Source organism: Anas acuta, chromosome 13 (assembly GCF_963932015.1).
Source record: "Anas acuta chromosome 13, bAnaAcu1.1, whole genome shotgun sequence".
Taxonomy (NCBI): domain Eukaryota; kingdom Metazoa; phylum Chordata; class Aves; order Anseriformes; family Anatidae; genus Anas; species Anas acuta.
In genome coordinates this window covers 20,697,231-20,713,406 of record NC_088991.1, presented here as the reverse complement: position 1 = coordinate 20,713,406, position 16,176 = coordinate 20,697,231, and the positions used below count along the sequence as shown (strand labels likewise).

Sequence of the window (16,176 nt, the reverse complement as noted above, 5' to 3'; positions counted from 1 at the left end):
AGAGCCCAGGTGCTAGCCCAGATCAATATGATTTAGAAGATGTAATTTTTTTAAATCTGCCATTGCTGTCACGGCCACAACCTTTCCCTCCGTTATTTTCCGGATGGCATTTTTTTTCCCCCCGTCTTATCTTCTTTCATCAAAACCTTGCTTCCTCCTGCTGGAATCGCTGCATTCCTGATCTATATGCAGATCAAACCCTGGGAACAGATGCTATTGTCAACTTTTATTAGTTTATTCCATTAAGAAAGGAAGATATCTGTGCAGTCACCGATAGAAACCAAGACTCCCTGCTCCCACCGAATGCCTCATCCCCTGGAAGCCAGAGCCAGGGAACAAAGTCCCCCCGAAGCCGAGCAGTGCCACAAATCAGGGGCCGTGCCCTGGCTGCAGACAGCAGCAGGGCGCGGGGGGAGCAGGGAGCGGTTCCCCAGCACCCCCAGCAGCCCCGCAGGGCCCCGCTCTGAAGGCAAATTGCTTCGGAGTTCGGCAGCGAAGCTCATGAGGAGAATTTCATTCCCCAGGATAAGCAAATGATGAGGCCACTTTAGCTATTTGTATGGCTTTCTGTATTTGTATTCTGCTTAAAATGCCACGCTCCCTCCCGCTCGCTGAACACCGTCCTCCCAATTACGTGGAGGTTTCTTCCATGGCCTCACGCTTTGCTCCTGCGCTGTTTATGCATTTATTATTTACACACAGGCCTCCAGCTGCAACTCGCATGCTGGAAAAAAAACATTCTGTGCTGTGTTTGGTGAAAGATAAGAGAGGCAGGAGAGCTGCCAGCTCCGCACGGGGGGAAGGAGGAAAAACACCCACAGCCTTATGTCTCCGCGCTTGTTGGGAACTTGAACTCGGCTCCCAGGGGCCGGTGGAAAACGCTGCTAATCAGCTGAGCATTTCGGAGCCTCGCTGGAGCAAGGTTTGTAACTTAACCTGAGCTCAGCTGGGCTCTGCTCGGCTCCAGACACCCCCGGCACGGCGCGGGCTGTGCGGTGCAGAGCCGCCGGTGCCCCCTCCTCACCACCAACTCCTTCCAGCCCCGCTGCTCCCGGCCGCCCTTCAGCTTGCATTACATCTCCCCGCCGCTCCTTTGTCTCGCTTTACGAGCTCTGACAAGCTGTGGCCTTTGAAAGGAGCCCCCGCCTAAGTGGGGGCTCCAGAAAAATGCACATGTGGGGTGCAGTGCGGGGGCAGCCGCGCCTCGCCCCCACCGCAGAGATCGCTCCCTCCTGGAAGTCATTTCTCAGCTGCTTGGCACCGGGAGAGCCGCGGGGCTGGGCCAACATCGGGGACAAAGGGCTCCGTTTTGGGCCATGCTTTGAAGTGCCCCAGGCCTGGAGTCCCCGTCCCCTCCCTTGGGCCTTGGGACATGTTGGGCTCGATGGATAGATGTTCCCGTCCCTGTGCTGCAACCCGGAGAGGTTCACAAATGCCAAAAGAGCAGTTTGCTTTGCTCTGAAAGCCACCAGAGATACTCCACAGGTTTGGGGCAGGCCAAGCCATGTTGAGTCAGTTCCTGCTTGGTGCAAGTCCCCAGCTCCAAGAAATGGGAAAGGAGATGGAGGAGAAATAACCCTGCAGCCAGACACGAGGTGGAAATTGGGAGCGGTGGCAGCACCGGGAGAGCACCGCAGTCAGCGGGGCTCCAGCAGCAATACCTGAGCCATGGGAAAAGGGAAAAATCGAGGGAAAGACAGCGCAGAAGGAGAAACGTAAGAGAAACCAGGCTAAGCTGCGCTTTTAGGGAGCAAGCTTTGGTTTACATTTTATTCTGTTTTCCTGGCAGGCGTCCCAGAGCGCTGCGCATTTTCGGTGCGTGCGCTCCTGGGGAGGGGGAGCAGGAGCTGGTGGCAGCGGCTGCTGCCGGGGGAGCGGGGGCGAAGCGCAGCCCCCCCCGAGTGCCGGCCACGCAGCTCCTTAACGGGGCCGGGTGCTTGGAGCTCCTGGCCAGACCCTGCTTAACCTGATGGCCACAAAGGCAGGTGGAGCAGAGCTCTCCCTCACACGAGATTCCCTGCACAACCCCTGCCTCTCCATCAGCACACAGAGCCCTGTGCGGGGTCACCCTGAGAGCAGATGGGTGCAGGGACCCATTTAGAGGCTCCAGGATCTCAGGACATTGCCGATTGCTTCCTTGCTCTGCCTTTTTTTACTAATCCCTGCCCCATCCCTGGGCTCCCAGGGCGGGAGGAGCAGAACCTCCTCTGGGTATAGAAAAAAGAAACAGGGGAAACTGAGGAAAAGTCACAGAGGGTCATGTTTGGCCAGGGCACAGCAGCTCGGTGCAGACACAGGATGCTGCGGCTGCAGAAAGTGGCGATGCCCTCGGCTGGTGTGCTGGTGTTCAGCTCCTGCCTCTGTCCGCTGCTGCCGCCCTGAGCACTCTGCACGAGAGCTCCTGCAGGTACCGCTCCCGCCCCCTCGGGTGGATGGAATCATTTAATTCTATTACCCAGTCACTTCCACGCTTGCTGCCTCGCGTCTGAACCAAAGCAGGTTCAGCAAGGGAGCACCAGAAGCAACTTCTTGTCGGTGCAATTTAAACTGACACCTTCCTTCCCAGCACTCCGCACTCCTGCATTCTGGTCTGATCCTTGTGCTGTGTCTCTCCCCAAATCCCGTCTCGCAGCGGTTGGTAGGAGTGATTAAATGCTTCCTCAGCTCCAGCGGCATGCTAAAAAAATGGGGAGAAACAAAGAGCACACAGCCATCGCCGCGAGCGGTTGCATGCGGCTGTCTCTGCGAGCAGCTGAAGTCTCCAGGCCCTGTGATGAGAGGCGTTTGGGAGACACGGAGGTGGCTGGGGAGGGGGGGCTGTGCTGTGCCCCCCTCCTGCCTGCCCCAGCAGCAGCACGGTGCCTGCTGCCCCATCCCGCATCTCACGGGGGTTACCCCTCCACGTGCAGTCGCTGTGCATGCGTCACCTGCAAGCCGGGGAGGTTACACAAATTCTAGCTCTAAACAGAGCCTATGTTCCAGCACGGCCTGAAGATTTCCCCTGCACCCACAGCCTTTGGTGTCCCTTTGCTTCCTCCTTCCTCTCCCCTGTTGGAGCCCGAGCTGCTTTGTGCAGGCTGAGGCTGGCAGAGTCACGGCGTCCCGGAGCAGGGGCGAGGAGCGAGAGCGCACGAGGGAACCTGCACGGGGCTGGGAACTTGGCTTGGCTCGTGGTCTCGGCTGTGATATGAGCTGGCTTCCCTTTATTGATTGCAGTAATGCAGGGGATTTGGAACGAGCTGGATTGGGTAATGGGCTATAATTTGGTCCAGGTTTTCCGAATACATAGTTGAATATCCAAAAGAGAAAAGAGGAACAAAAACTCCAAGTTCTGGGAGGAGGCAGAGGCTGGAGCTGAGTGTCTGCATGCTGTCGGAGGCTCCTTTTCTCATGGGGCAGTGCCTTGCATCATCCACCAGCTCAGCAAATTGCAGCTTAATCCTTTGTGGTGGCTTTGGGAAGGGGTGAGGTTGGGAAGGGAGAGGGGTGGGAATAGGGAGCCATGTGAGCTTTCTGCACCCATCAGCAGCCAGCTGGCGTGCCAAACTGCTGGGTGTTGCTGAGCCATCCTGGCTTTTCTGCAGCGGTGTTGGGTGCTTGGTCCTAAGGAGTGGACACTTTTCCCTTCCTGAAAGAAAGTCCCATAGGGCAGAACCCCTGGGAGTGGAAAGGCTTTAGCTGGCCCCAGGCATCCCAAACATTCCTGTCCTCCTCGGCTCGTTCTGCCTCCAATTTTCACCCCTTCTGCCTGCTCTGGGAGTTCTCCATCCAGCAAAGCCAGGAGCAGGCAGTGCAGGAGCAGCACGGTGCTAAGGTGAGGGGCTGGAGATGCTCTGCAGGCAAGGAGCCCCCCAAAGGCATGGCCAGCCCCTCTCCATCCCTCCCTCCCGAGCGCGGAGCTGTCGCGGCTGCTCGCTCGCTGCTGCCTCAATAGCTGGGGGAGGGAGGGTTTGAAAGAGCTCATCCCAAGGCCACATCTGCTGCTGCTGCTGCATGTGTTTAAAACAACTCATTAAAGTTCCTGAAAGGCCTAAAAAATGAGTAATTCTCTAAATGAGTGAGTCCATAATAGCCCTCTAATAAGCTATAATAGGAGACTTGTGTGCCGCTGAGCGTGCCGTCGCGGCGCGCGGCTGTGCGGGGGCTCCCCGCCCCATGAGGCTGCGGCAGGATGGGACCCGGGCGGCGCACATGGGAGAAGGAGCAGCGGGAAGGATCGGGCACCAGGGCTCTGCCAAGCTGTGAGGTCTCCGGGAAATGTACGGGTGGAGAACTGGGCTTTGACTTTAGCGAGGTGGCCACGGTGCCACGAGGGGCTGGGTTTGTTGGGCAGGGGGAGATTTTCTCTTCCTTCCAGCACAGGTGGGCAGCAGGGAAGTCAAGTCTCCAGTAAAGCTCTGGGTGCTCTTGTCTCTGCATGTGCTTGGCTGCAGGAGAGCCGGGCTGGTGGCAGCTCCTCCCCAGTGCCATGGCACCACAGTGGCACCGAGCCACTGCCAGCTCTGCGCCCGGCCACCGCCCATGGCAGCACTGGGAGGGACACCCATGGGTGGGGTGCTGCGCTTCTCTTCCAGCTGGAGCAGCGCTGTGGAAATTGCTGGGATTGCTTCCCCCTGCCACCAAGCCCACATGTCAACACATGCCACTTCTTGACAAAGCACCTACGGGCGCTGTGACATCCTCCCAGTACCAGCTGTGGGGAGCATCTACTGGCTCGCACCAGGGCTCGGGCTGGCTTTGGTTCAGCGATGTCCCACTGCATTGAGAGGGAGCAGATGACATTTTGCTGGGCTCGCGGGGAATTGGAACGTATCGGGAACTTCAGGATTCAAGATGTTCTGCTCTTGTTGAGAACAGCGCATGCTGCTATATTGGTGCGATGATGTACCAGGCTGCTGGCACTGCTCCGCGCTCTGACATCATGGTGGGACATAACTCACGGAGCCCAGCTTCCACGTGTGACCTGAGCGGCACATCCACGGGGTGAGGATGCTTCTCGCTTGCAGGATGGCAAGTGGGCCAGGAACACATGGCAACTTTCAGATGGGAACTGGGGGCTTAGCGCAGCCTCTGCTTGCCAGGCTGGGCTCGCGGAACCGATGTGCCACCTCCTGTGCCGCAGATGGAGCCACCGAGAAGCACAAAGCAGTTCTGAAGGACAGTAACTGTCATCACATAGTGCCTTGGGATAGTTCACAGGCTTTGCTTTGCCTCTTAAAGCTGAAATAAGGCCTGTCATTTAAAAACCTCGTCACGGTCACGGGGAAAGAAAACCTGAGAAATGGGATTGGGATTTCCCCAAAATGCTCTGGAAGGTAAGGGAGGGAAAAGCATCATTCTTGCTTGACCTCATGAGGAGCAAGTTAAGATTTCTTTCAAAATGTTTTCGGGTTGGCCTTGACTTCTGCAGTCCTGGGGCTGTCGCTGCGGTGTTATTAAATAACAACATTTAACCCCAACCAAACCCCCCCCCCCGCCCCGCTTCCTCAGCAGTGTGAGCGAGGGCTGGGCCAAACTTTGATTTCCTCTTTCTGAGGTCACCTGTGCTGGAAATAGGACCCGCCAGTGAGTCAGACATTTCTCAGCAAACCTCAGCGCCACTGAATATGTGGACATCTCAATGAATAAAACCTCCTGGCCTTTTCCTTCTCCTGGTGTGCGCAGCCTTCGTGCGCTGCCCTGGGCACTGCCTGCTGCTTGGAGGCACAGCCACGGCACGGCCACGGCACAGCCCGATGTCAGCCCGGCAAGCTGGGCCCGTGTTTATTTATCCAAGGGCCTTTGTGAAGTCCCGGTTAGTCACACAGGTGTCCTGTCCAAGAGGAAGGTCAGGGGGAGGAAAGGAAATGGAAGAGAAACAAAAGTGAGCCTGCGAGATACAGATGCATCCTTTGCCGTGCTCGGGGATGCAAACACGCTTCTCGTGGTCAGCGCAGGATTAAGGACGAGGTGCGTGCGAGCACGTGCGTGTGTGCTGGCCAGAGGACAGCCGTCCATTTAGAGGACAGTAAAGCTCTCTGGGTACAAACAGGACGGATTCCTTCACTAGGAACTTGAACCTGGGGCCAGAGGTGTCCATGTGCCGGCTGCTTCTGCTCTGTGCAAAGAGCTCCTGGTGCTGCTGAGGGCAGAACGTGGCTGTTGTCTTGCCTTCCTTAGGGATCTGGGACCAAATGTTACAGCCTGGCTGCTAGCGAGTGTGTGCCCCTCCTGAGGCTGGCAGGCAGGAGCTGCAGGAGGCAGGCAGAGCACCAGCCTCAGCTGCTGGGCTGTTTTAAAGGTGTTTTTATTTTATTTTTTTATTTTATTTTTTTTTTCTCGGTTAAAGAAAGCAGGGTCCCTCGGCACGGGGTGTGCAGGGCAGGTGGGATGCCTTCCTCACCCACCCAAGTGAGCTGGGCTGCGGGCTGGAGGTGGGTCTGGAGGCAGGGGACACCCCTGGGGGACACCTCAGAGGGCCCAGGGGATGGGCTCAGCCCTTCCAAGCACGCAGCACACCGAGATCTGGGTGTTCCCCAGCATTTGGACTCTGATGCAAGCTGGAGCCGCAGACCCTGCTTCCACCCACCCAAAAGGCGAGTTTCTCTGGAAACCAGGGAAGAGGGGGAAATCCTCCCACCTCCCAGCTGCCCGCCCGGCTCGTGGCTGCAGAGCTGCCTTTCCTCCCCCTCTCTCACACCTCCCTCCATCTCTGCAAATCCCTCGGAGACGTTAGATCATTTTTCCAGCTCCTCCAGGTGTCCGTAAAACCAGCCGCAGATTCCTCCACGGAGAGGGGAGCAGTGGCGAGGGGGAAACCCGAAGCCGCAGCGGTGCCCCCTCCTCGTGCTTGTGGGGAAGGGCAGGAGAAGCTCCTCCAGAGAGCACCGGGCTTGGAGAGGGAAGGGGGCACCCCCCAGTGCTGTCAGGGGTCCCTCCAGGCGGGTGGCAGGCTGCCACCCTCACCCCGTGAGCACCGCGGGGCTCCCGCTGCTGCATGCAGTGTGCCCCGGTTTGGGTCTCGCTGCCAGGCCATCCCGCAGCAGGGGGGCTGAGCACAGGGTGCCAGATGGTTTGGGGATGAGGTGGTGCTGAGCAGCTTCTCTGCTCTCAGTGTTTGTCATGGCCAGAAAGCCAAAAAGCTGCCTGCTGGGGGAGAGGGCCGGGGCTGGGGGTGTGATGGGGGTGCTGGTGGGAAGGGGGTGCAGAGAAGAGGCAATTTCTACTTTTCTCCTGATTCCCTTTTTATTTTTTTTTCTTTTTGCAGGCAGAAATGATCTCATGTTTTGTCTAATCTAAATTCTGTCAAGCAAGCAGAGAGAAAGAAAAAAAGACAGACGGAAAGCGAGCAAGGGAAGGCTACACAGTTAATAAAAATCTGCTAGACACATGTTCGGAGCTGGGAGACCGGGAAGGGGAGAGCCGAGCGCCGGCGGTGCCGAGCCCTAGGCCGGGCTGAAATGTGTGCCAGGCTCTGGGAGCTGGGGTGAGCTGCAGCCTCCCAGCCCTGTGGGGACATTTCCCCACCTGCCAGGGGCAGGGCACACGGCTGGGGGCTGCGGGGTGTCCCTGCTGCCAGCCCGCTGCGGTCACCGCTGGGTGCTGACCAGCCTGGGGGAGAGGCTGGAGCTGGAGCCCGTGGCCTCTGCCCGTGCTTCCAGTTCCCCCAGTCAGGACTGGGGGAGCTGACTGGCCTGGCAGAAGCTTGCCCTCCTCCATGTGGCACGGTGCTTTTCCCCGCTCGCCCAGCTGGAGCAGGAGAGATGCTTCTGGGGCTGTGTGCGCGGGGAGCTGGGGGAGGCAGAGGAAAGCCTTTTCTTGCCATTCTCCTCCTCCAAATCCTCACCATTCTCATCCGTCCTTCTCACCTGATGGATTCACTGGCTTTTGGTTAAAATACACTTTCTCAGCCTTTTCATTGCCTGGCTACAAAAACACTTCTGTGGGCATGAGGAAGGAGGTGTAATGGGGGTGGGCTGGAACATCACCAGTCGGATATCCTCAACACGGCTTCACCCACTGGTCCCTGCAGGACACCTCTGGGTGGCAACTGCTGTGGGGCTGGGCAGTGCCCGTCGTTCAATTGCCTTATTGCCCAGGTGGGATGTGGACCACCGGGACAGGGGACGGGGGTTTTTGCTCTGTGCTTCCAAGCAGCAGGGTTTTGCCTCATCCAAGCAGGGGTTGGCAGGAAGGTGAGCAGCAGCACGGCTCTGCTTGGCACCTCCCGTGTGTGCTCATCCCAGGGACGGGCAGGGAGGCTGGGTGCCAGCCAGTGAGTGCCACGGTGGGTCCCCTGAGTGCTCTCCATCCTCCCCCAGCAGCAGGGTCCCTGCGGGAGGGGCTGGCACAAGGAGGGCAGCCTGGTCACGAGCAGGGCAGGGGGAGAAGTGGTGGAGAGCAAGGAGTATCCATGGAGGCTTGATCGAGGTCTCCAAAAGAGGATCCCGAAATACATTTCCAGGCCACAGAAACCACACTGGAAAATTCGCTTTGAATTACTCGCTGTCAGGGACGGAGCCGGGCTCCGAAGAGCAGCGCTGAGCAGAGCGAGCCCAGACGGGGCCTCTTGGTGTCGATTAACAAAACAAACAAACAGCATTGCCCGTAATGAGCTCCGGCTTCGGGCGGGAGGAGGGGTGATTAAAACAGGATGCCACCGCTGCCATGTGTGCTGGGGACGGGCCGAGGGCTGTGCCCCGTGGTTGCCCACGTCCCCTGCCCACGTCCCCTGCTCCACCGCCTGCTCACGGCACGGGGGATGCTGCCAGCAGCTGCCACCTGTCCCCAGGTGCCTTGGGGTCTCACACGGCCCTTGTGTCCCTGCAGGGTAAAGCAGCCTCTGTCCCCCCGAAATAGTTTGTTTCAAAGCAGGCTGCAAGTCAGGGCAAAAGTTTTGCTCTGCGTATCCCCGCTATCTGCTGTGCCCCTACCCGCCGGAGAGCAGAGGTGTGAGCACAAGGCTCGGCCCTCAGCGCTTCTGGGACCACGGCCAAGTCCTCAGCATTTTCCCATCCCCAGCAAGGCTTTCACGTGGCTTGCGTGTGGCCGAGACCTGAACACGGGACCTGAGAGGCACGGGAGCTGGGGAGAGAGGCATGCCAGTGCAAAGCTTCGTCTGATTTTCCATCACATATTTATCTGCAGCACTCCGGGTGCATCATTAAAACCTAGCACATCCCCGGGTGCTGGGAAGGCCCTGCCTTTTCTGCCACTGCACTGACATACAAAGCAGTTTGGGGCCCGGTGTGTCGGGCAGTAATGAAACCCGTCTGGGAGCCGATCACTTCTTTATCTCCCCAGCTCCATGTTCCTGAGGACCACGTTTTTTAATTTGTGTTGGATAAACAGTATGGGATTGTGTACGCAAAGAAGCTCTAATTATCCCCTCGGGTTGTGTTTCCTTAAAGGAAATGAACTGGGCATGGCATTCCTGCTTGAGAAACGCACCAGCCCAATAGCTTCCAGATTTCTCCCCGTGCCACGAGAATCCAGCCGCGCGGCGCTGCGGGAGGGAGGAGAGGGGTGCTGCACGCACGCGGCCTTCCGAGGGTCCCGGGGACCCTCCTGCCTCACTGAGCATCCCCAAAATGTGGTGCTGGGGCCTGCTGGGTATAGGAAGAAGAGCAACCCTCACGCTTGAGAATACCGCAGGGTCTCTTGTGCTTCCAGCATCGTGGAGACACCGAGAGGTAGAAGTGACCCAAGCACCACCAGCGCCGTTTCCCAGAGCCCTGTCCACAGCCCGGGCTGGGAGGTGCTGTGACAGTATCGATTTGCCTCATTAAATGGCAAAGTACAGCAAATGGATGCAGGGTGGGAAGCAACCTCTTCCCAGGGCAATCCACCCAGCGTAGTCTCCAGGGTTATCCCCAGAAGCTGTGAGCTGCAGCACTGCCACTCGTGCCCTCCCAGTGCCGCACGAGGTCTCCGGACACCTCTCCAATGTCACGAGTGCTCCTGGATAAACCCCATGGGCCAGATCATCTGCCCGTGGGGGACAGATGAACCATGAATCTTCCGTATTTATCCCCGCTCCACAGCGTTCAGCAATCTTTATTTACACTGCTGACAATTGCTTTGGGCTATTTTTAGGGTTTATTGCTGATTGGATCTTTAATGTTCCGGGTAGTTAACTTGGCAGCAGTGGAGTTAATGCAGGAGGCTTTCACCTCTCCGGAGACCTGACATCAGACCCTATTTATGGCGAGTGAAAGCGAGCCTGGTGCTTCCTCCTCGTCATCCATTGACCTCCACGGATCGCCACGCAGCGGCCTGGGACGTGGATGGCTCTGGTGCCCGGGGGGAGGACGGGTTCACCGAGACAGCTCCGCTGGTGGGAAGCACTGAGGGTTGCTCTGGAAGGGCTGGGCCTTGCCAAACAGGGATTTGGGATGAACCAAACTGGGGAGATGCACAGAGTTTAGCTCAGGATGGAGCTGGGGTCTCGCTCAGGAGGTCTGTGGGAGGCTGGTGGTGAGGCAGAGGGGGCCAGGACCCGTGCGGGGTTTGGGAAGGGGCTGAGGGGCCAGGCCAGGACCGGCTGTGCCCAGCAGCTTTTCAGGATTCCTCCGAGGTGTGAGGAGGATGAAGGGACACGGGTGTGGATCCAGAGCGTGTGAGGCAGGGGTTGAGGCAGCGGCTGCGGCTGCAGGCCATGAGGCTGCGAAGTGTAACACAAACCTGCCCTTCCCTGTGCTTGCTTGCTGGGAACCGGCTTTGCCGAAGGATTTAAATTCAATTTGTTTTATTGAAGTTCCTTTTTTTCCCCCCGACCAATGCATCAAGCTATCATTTTACTCAGATCAGCTGCTCCCAGCCTCATCTTACGCCTCCCTCTCCGCTCCCCCCCGCCCGCTCTCCCTCGCCCCCCACATCCCGCTGTCTGGATGAGCCCTCTAATTCTTTCTCCTCTTTCAAGCCCACCAATGCTTCCTGCAGCATTAGCCGTAGAAATGCCACGAATTTCCTTTGTGTTGCTGCTTGGAAAAGGCAGAGGGGTAGGAGAACAAGCACAGTGCGTGGCGGTGCCGGGGCTGACAATAATCTCTGTGGTTTTTCTCCCAGCCCCAAGTTTATCCCTGTGCAATTCAGCGTAGGAAAGCTAATAACGATGTGTCAGGAAGACCTGATGTATATTTGCAGAGTTGAATGGCTGGGCCGGCGGTGCCTCCTGCACGCCCACCCGGGGTTTATTTGAGCCTGAAGACCCCAGCCCTTCCACGCTGCTTTAATAGCAGTGATTTGTAGGGGTGGTCTTTTATTTTCTCACCTTCTTTCTCCCTCCTTCCTGCCCACCCCACCGCCCCACAAAGCAGAGCCCTGCCTTGAATGCCTCCGTGCAGCATTACCTGCATGGGCACTGTGCTGCTCGTCCCCCCCAGCCCCAAGGGACGCAGCCCCTCGGTGCCAGCAGCCTGGCACACCCGCACGGAGGGACCGGGCACCTCACTGTGCTGAATGAACACCGGGGCCTGGCTGCTTCACAGCTTGATTAACCAAACAGTGGTGACATCAAATAAATGGGCAGTACCCACGGCGAGGCAGCCGGCGTGCCACCAGCAGGTCCTCCCCTCCGGTTTGCATTCCTGCGCAGGGGTGGGCTCGGCTGGGCCGTGACCTGCCCAGATTTATGCCCCCGTTTGTCTGTCAGCATTGGGAACCATCTGCGGGGAAGGTGCTTTGGGGAAGCCGAGCAGGACGGCCCCTGCATGAGGACGGGTGCTCTGGTTTGCCCTCCCTGTGCACCACGGGGACGGCTGGTGCTGGGCCATGGGCTCCGTGCTGAGCACCAGCAGCTGCAGGGACATCACCAGGGGGATGCACTTTGGGGTGGTGCCACAACCCAAGAGCTTCCCTCGTGCCAGGCATCACATACAGGGCACCGTGGGAGTGCTGCAGAGCCTTGGATGGGGCAGGACAGGGCAGGACCCCCCCGGCAGCTGCTCATGCTGGGGAAGGGGAGCGTGCTGGGCACTGGTTTCTCCTCGGGACTTTGCACTTTGGTGCCATCAGCTCCCAAAGTGACCCCTGCAGCTCCTGTGGGAACCACTGGCTTGTGAGATTCCTGACTGATTCCTGCTTTCTAATATTTTAAGTCATTTGTCCACAGCACTGATTTATTTGGGTTCCTTAAGTCTGGGGAGGGAGTCACCTTGGGCTTGCAAGACTTCCCATATATCCTGTTTAGCACCAGACAGGGATAGGGAAAATATAAACATATTTTAGCAAATACAAACATCAAAAAAAAAAAAAAAAAAAAAAAAGGAGGAGGAGGAGAGAAAAAAAGAAGTAGAAGAGAAAAAAAGAATTTTTTGCTTTTGCTACCTGTGACCTCCGAGTCACACCTGAGGAGGAGGAAGCAATGAAACGCGGTTCTGTTTCTTACCACGCAACACATCCCTTGCTGCCTCAGTATTTTGGCTGCCTTGCTGTACCAGCAGCAACACAGGCCTTACATCTCACAGATGGTTTGTTCTGGGGAGATTACCAAGTTACATCTTCCCTCTCTGCCTTTTTGTATAAAGCAGGGCCATCTGTCTGTTCCGCTCCCCTGCCTTTCCTCCCTGCACGACGCGAGCTGCGGCTGGGCGCAAGGGCTGGGTCCCCTCCCTCGGGCAGCACCGCTGGGCACCGGGCCCCCTGCCCTGCTCCCAGCCATGCAGGGCAGCTCTCTCGTCTTCGTGGGGGCTGAACAGTTTTCTGTCATCAACAGCAGAGAGTATCTCAACACAAACACTGCAAAATGAGCAGCCTTTTTCTCTTTGGTCTCTATAGAGACCTCACACGACATACAAACAGCACGGAGGAGAATTTGTTTCTCGGTCTGGGGGCTGCCGTTGCACCCTCTGTTTGCAAAGCAGCTTCTTCCCCCGGGTGTTTGTCCCAGGGTTGCTGTGAGGTGCTCCTGGTGCCCCAGCGAGTGCCAAAGGCTGTGTGTGCGCTCATGCACAGCATCGCCAGCCGCCCGTGGCCGGGGCTGTGTGTGCGCATGGATGCACACTGGTGCACGAGGTGCACTGAGGTGTGCTCTGTTTGCATGTGCATGCCTACATGGGGTCATGGGGCACGGGATGCGCACACCCTGTGCGGGATGCCCGCTGTACGAGAGGACAAGCCCGTTGCCAGAGGGGCAGAACAAAAAACTTGCCGAGTTCTGGGCTCTTCTGTGCCGTACTCTGCTCCCTAGCACCCGCCACTTGCAGTGGAGAGTCCCCGCATTGTAACTGCAGAAACAATTATGTTTTCATTACAAAAGCAAATTAAGGCGGCTGCTTAATCGAGTTTATTAAATACCAATGAAGTCCCAGGGTAAATGAATGGCAAAGAGGCTTTCTGTGCTCGAGTTGGGAAGGAACCAGGGAAATGTAATCACGGAGACAGGCTCACCAGCACGCATGGGCAGGGAGCTCTGCGGTGTCAGCCCCTTGCCCCTGCCAAGCTGTAGGGGCTGGGGCAGCCTCTGGGGGCTGTGGGGTGAGACGTGGCAGCAGTGGGGTGTGGGATGGGTGAGCTGGTCCCTGTGCACAGCCCTTCAGGCCTGGGATGGGGGGCAATTTCACCCAGATCCTGCCCCTGCCCCAGCCCCATCCCCAGCCCCCCCTGGCTCCCCCCAGCCAGGGCCCAGCAGCGCAGGGCGGAGGGCTGTAATGCAGCCCCATTTCTTCTGATTGACACTTCTCTTTCTCTCTCCCATCGCAGGCTTTGGATGCTTATTTTTAGCTGCCGTTATTTCCCTCAGGCCAACTTTTCTGTCACATTTCATCCTTTTTCTACTGTTTCTGGTTGTTACTTTCTTCCTCCAAGATGCTTTCTCTTCCAGATTTAACCCGTCACCGGGGACTGGTGCTTTACCCTCCCGTACCCCTTCTCCTTTCTCTCCCCATCTGCTCCCCCTGCGTTTCCATCCCCGGGGGCTTGGAGGGGCGAGGGCTGGGGCTGGGCACAGGCAGAGCCGGCTGCCGACCCCCTCGGGCAGCATCTGGGGAGCCTCTGCCAACAGTGCCGGGGGGACTGGGTGCTGGCGTCAGGCAGGAGGAGCTGGAAATCCCCTGGCACGGCGCAGCACAACGTGTTGGCTCACCAGCTCTGCTCCCCCGGGGCTGGGGGGCAGCGGGGAGGAGCGAGGGAGGCTGGAGGCACCCACAGGCTTCCCCGCGCCCTTTACCAGTTGCAGGTGGCTCTGGCTCTCAGCAGTGGTCCCCAGCTGTGAGGATGAGCTTTGCTCCATCCCGAGGCCCTCAGCAGGACAGCAGAGGTGGTGGAGGGGGGCCCAGGGCTGTGCCTCCCCCCCAGGGCTCACATTTCCCTGCCAGCCGGCCCTGGCTGGGGGTGCTCCCCCTGCCCCATCTGCACGCAGGCACCGGGGGCTCCTTCCTTCCCCCCCAAATGCTGTTTTGCTTTCAGATGGGTTGCGATGGCTGGGAGGAATGGATTTTAATGAACAAACCTGGCTTATTAAAATAAAAAAAAGCGTTAGGGCTGATTTAAAATGGAAAACAGGGGCTGGGAAATACAAACAAGGCTGTTTCCTGCTGAAACGCATCAGGGGATGGCCTGTGCTGCTTCTCTGTGCCCTCCCCTCCTTTCCCCCCAAACCACCTCTGGCATCTTCATCCTGCCAGTGCTCCCCGCAGCCCTGCTAAGGGCCGTGTTTGCCTCTTCTCTGGCTGTCCCGAGGGCTGCCACCAGCAGTGCCAGCCACAGAGCACCCACACACAGCCCTGGCATCCACCCGGCAGCACTGCGACCTGCTGGGGATGGGCCCCGAGGTGCCAGCGGGAACCGTGGCATGGCCCGGGCAGCCTCGAGCCCCGCCGGGCCCCTGCTGCTTTCCGGTGATGCTGAGGGAAATGTGGGCTCTCAGAAAATGGAGAAAAGTCTTGTAGCCGAGTTCCCGATATAGTAACAGTGCTTCTGCCTGTCCTACTTCGCGGTGACTCTCATGCACCTTGCTCAGCAGCACGGACTGTTCCCTGGGCTGCTCCTGGGCACAGGCGTCCGTGCTGCTCTGGATTTTCTCTCTCTTTTTTTTTTTTTCTTTTTTTCTTTCTGTTAATCTCCGCATTGCGATTGACCCAAACACTCAGGTACTACTGACACAAGAACCTGACTGCCCTGCATTACACAGCCCAGCGCCGTGTACTGGAGCCTGCACAAAGGGACAGGGCAGCCCAACGCTGCCACCGGGGTGTGGGGCATTCTCCGGGTGCGGGTCAGACCTGGAGTCTGACGCTGTGCACATCCGTGGAAGCCCAACGGGTGAAATCCCTGCTGTTTTGGGGCAGCAGTCCTTGCGGGAAGGCCGGTTGGAAACTGGCCCCAGTCACTTCAAATCGCTCCTTGCAGCCCCTGCTTCGTTCTGCAGCTGCTCCCCGTTGCTTCCCATCTCCTCATCTCCCGCTGGCCGAGCACCTGAGACCCGCAGCCTCACCGCCCTTCTTCTGGAGTCCAGGGTTTATTAAGTTGTGTGTTATGGGCTGTTTGTAACAAATCACTGCGGAGAGAAAACAGGAGATTTCAATGGCTTGGACCAAGCAGCAAAACCAGGTTATTTATGTTTTATAATGTGAAATCTATGCTTGCTCTACAAGGGCTTGGGAGTTAGGTGCCTTTCAAGCTCCTGAATAGCAAAATAAGGCTTGAAAGCAAACATCACTGGGGTATTTTCCATCATTTAAAGCACTTTTAAAAAAATTCTTCTTTCCATTTCCTTTAGCCAGTGTCACGGCTAAAGCGAGCAGCACAGCTGAAGCAGGAAATCTCTTCTCGGCGATGCTCGCTGTGGGTTACGGGGTTATTCCCTGCTCACCGATCCTCTCCGGGACCCCGGTCTCGGTCCTGGTCTCCAGCCACCTCTCTGCTGTCCCCCTTTGTCCCCGTGCAGGGATGCGGAGGGGTGGACGAGGCTCCAGGCACGAAGCTGCTTGAATTGCTCGTGTTGTGAGGACCAGGTGGGTCTGCCAGCTCCTGCTTTGGAGGGCAGGGTGCCGTGCACACCTCCAGCCGAGCATCTCGGAGAGCCTCCCAGCTCTGCTGCGAAACCTGGGAGCCATCGGGGGCTGCCCGGGGGTGCTGCTCCAGGGCTCCGCGGTGGCTCTGGGAGCCTGCAGAAGCTCAGAGGTTTGGGCAGGCAGGCGGAGGGCTTCCAGCAGCCTGCACACAGAGGGACGAGCCCCCCGAGCCGCTCCGTGGCCG

The 16,176-nt window shown here is 58.0% G+C and overlaps 1 long non-coding RNA gene across 1 annotated transcript; it reads left to right on the top strand.

Moving 5' to 3' along the window:
• Window positions 1–793: 793 nt before the first annotated feature.
• On the top strand, window positions 794–7,897 carry LOC137863838 (uncharacterized). The gene is made up of 2 exons (XR_011101184.1): window positions 794–922; window positions 7,247–7,897. It is a non-coding gene; the product is annotated as an uncharacterized lncRNA (long non-coding RNA).
• Window positions 7,898–16,176: the final 8,279 nt, after the last annotated feature.